The sequence below is a fragment of the Jaculus jaculus genome, chromosome 6 (genome assembly GCF_020740685.1).
Source record: "Jaculus jaculus isolate mJacJac1 chromosome 6, mJacJac1.mat.Y.cur, whole genome shotgun sequence".
Classification (NCBI taxonomy): domain Eukaryota; kingdom Metazoa; phylum Chordata; class Mammalia; order Rodentia; family Dipodidae; genus Jaculus; species Jaculus jaculus.
Genome location: NC_059107.1, coordinates 89142186 through 89145176, shown reverse-complemented (window position 1 = coordinate 89145176; position 2991 = coordinate 89142186). Strand labels below are relative to the sequence as shown.

The 2991-nt window shown below is 45.5% G+C and overlaps 1 pseudogene; it reads right to left on the bottom strand.

Moving 5' to 3' along the window:
- Nucleotides 1–691: 691 nt before the first annotated feature.
- Nucleotides 692–2448, bottom strand: LOC101617858 (annotated as a pseudogene).
- Between the last annotated feature and the right edge of the window lie 543 nt (nt 2449–2991).

Here is a 2991-nt window from a genome sequence, read left to right as displayed (position 1 = left end):
GGAACAGAGGGATAAACTCCCTCTTGCCCACAATTCCCCACAGGGAACAGAGAGATTAGTTCCTTTTCTGCAAGTTACCCACAGGGAGAGACCAGGAAGGGAGAGAAGTTCTCCACTGGCTCTGCGAGTCTCTGATAGTCTTGGGCTAAATGGAACAAAAATTACAAGAAATCTAAACTATGTAGCTGCCCACTTATGCCACATATGCTTCTGTAACCTTGCTGGCTTGCATCTGCTGTAGAAGGAAGGTATAAAAAGCCCCACATGGGCTGACGCCATTACAGAGAGAGCTGGGTGTCAGTCTGCTGGCATGAATAAATGCGAATAAATCTTCCTCTCCTCTGTCTGACCTGCTCTGAGTCTCAATCTGTCAGGAAATTCCTGCAACAGTAGTGCATCTAGGACAATCAGCTGCACAATTCACACAGCCCTGAAAATCTTTTCAGTGCCATCTACCAGCTGGTCATTGACTTGAGTGAGCTTGAGACACTGTTCATTATTAAGAGTCAATGAAGGATTGGCTAAAACATTGAATCACCTCGGCTTACGAAGGCTCTAGCTCCTTTCCCCCCCTTCCCTCACAACTTTATTTGATTTTCATTTTCAGTGAGTGTAGCTTGGTTGTACGTGGCTAAAATATATTTGATCAACACTTTGGGAATCAGAAGGACCAATGATGCAAAACAGGATCTTAAGTAGATTGGTTTGTCCTTTCCAGGTCACTGGTTGAGAGGTCAAGGCCCTTCAGTGTTCTTTCTGTGCCTCTTGGAACTTTGATCAGAGGAGCCTGAGCATCATGCCTTGGAATTCTTTTAAGCACATTGGCTAACACTGGAATGTCCAACCTAGCATTAAAAATCAAGCACACAAAGAGGTTCTGCAGGTCTTCACAAACCTGCAATTTCCACAAGGGTGTCTGATCTTTATTATCCAAGCAGTGAGCATCAAACTCAAGCTTTTAGGAAGCAGTTTTGTCCTTATAATCCAAGCAATCAGTGGTTGAATTAAAATCCAAGAATGAGGGCCTGAAGAGATGGCTCAGTGATTAAAGATGCTTGCTTATAAAGCCTGTGGCTGGGGTTTGATTCCTCAGTGTCCATATAAAGCCAGGTGCATAAAGTGTTGCAGTCCGGTTCGCATTGCTGGTAGAAATCACCCAACCAAGAGTAGCTTCTGGGAAAAAGAGATTTATTTTGGCTTACAGGCTCGAGGGGAAGCTTCACGATGGCAGGGGAAAACGATGGCATGAGCAGAGGGTGGAAATCACCCCCTGGCCAACAGAAGGTGGACCACAGCAACAGGAGGGTATGCCAAACACTGGCATGGGGAAACTGGCTACAAAGCCCATAAGCCCACCCCCAACAATACACTCCCTCCAGGAGGCATTAATTCCCAAATATCCATCAGCTGGGAACCTAGCAGTCACAACACCTAAGTTTATGGGGGACACATGAATCAAACCACCACATAAAGTATCACATTTTGTCTAGAGTTTTCACGTTGTATGAGCGCATGTGTGTGCATGCGTGTACGTGTGCGCGCATGCACGCACACACAGACACACACTTTTTCTCTTTTTCTTTCAAGTAAATAAGTAAAAAAGTATTTTTTTAGCCGGGTGTGGTGGCACACGCCTTTAATCCCAGCACTCGGGAGGCAGAGGTAGGAGGATCGCCATGAGTTCAAGGCCACCCTGAGACTACAGAGTTAATTCCAGGTCAGCCTGGACCAGAGTGAGACCCTACCTCAAAAAACCAAAAAAAAAAAAAAAAGTATTTTTCAAAACCCAAGCTTGAAGCTTCATATCCCTGGGTGGAAAGAGAAGCGGGGCCCTGACTGAGATGGCTGGAAACTGCATTGGCATGCACAAGACTGGCTTGGTCCAGGGTGCCCAGGGGTCAAGTAAGATCCACACTTCATGCCCCCAAAGTTGGAAGTTGAGCCAGTATATCCTTGACTATAACCTGCAGCCTGGATATAGGTCATAGGATAGACCTCTGAAAGCAGGAGGAGGGCTGGACCAGGGGTCTGACAGTGAGGAGGTGGAAGCTGGGTTTCAGAGAGACGCAGAAGCCCTGCTGCTGGCAGGGTCAGGACTAAGGTGCTAGAGTGCGGTGAACTGGCCACTTGTGCCGCTCTCTGAACTCACTTCCAGAGCTTGAGAAGTCTACTCTTTGTCAGGTCTCACTTTGTTTAGATGCCCACACTGCTGTCGTTAGCACTTAGCTGTTCCATTCTTAAACCATACCAGCAACCTGGACTCAGGCAAGTTGATTTTTAGCGCACCTCCTCTCACATAATGCTTGGATTCCGTAGCTTGGCAAACAGTGCTTCCAGTCTGTCTAGCTGCACCTGAGTGAATGTGGTCCTGTCCTGCCACTGTTTCTGAGGGTGGCTATGGGGGAAGAAGCCCAAGGTCCCTGGTAGCCCATGGTGTAGCAAATTCATGCTATTGTCCAGTCCTTGAGATTATTAGGTATATCAGCATCTTGGGCTGATCCAGGTTAGGCTGCAAATGAGTCAGACCAAGTGATGACTGCCTTTCTGTGACTGTGTGAGTTCATTGAGTATAATCTGTTACAAGTTTGACCAATTTCTACCAATTTCATTGTGTCATTTTTTCTAACTGCAGAGTAGAATTTCATCATGTAGATATACCAAATCTTGGCTATCCATTTGTCCAATGATGGGAAGCAGGGTTGATTCCAGTTATCATCTATTATGAATTGAGCAGCTATAAACATGGTTGGGTAAATATCTTTGAACTGAGGTGTGGAGCTTTTAGGGTAAATACTCAGTAAGGGAGTAACTGGATCTGTTGGTAACTTTGTAATCAACTTTTCTAGGAGTCTTCATATTGCTTTCCATAGTGGTTGTACCATATTACATTCCCACCATCAGTGGATGAGGGTTCCTATTTCTCCACATACTCACCAAAATTTGCTTTCATTATATTTTTTAATGTTTTCTATCCTTACTCGGGTAAGGTGG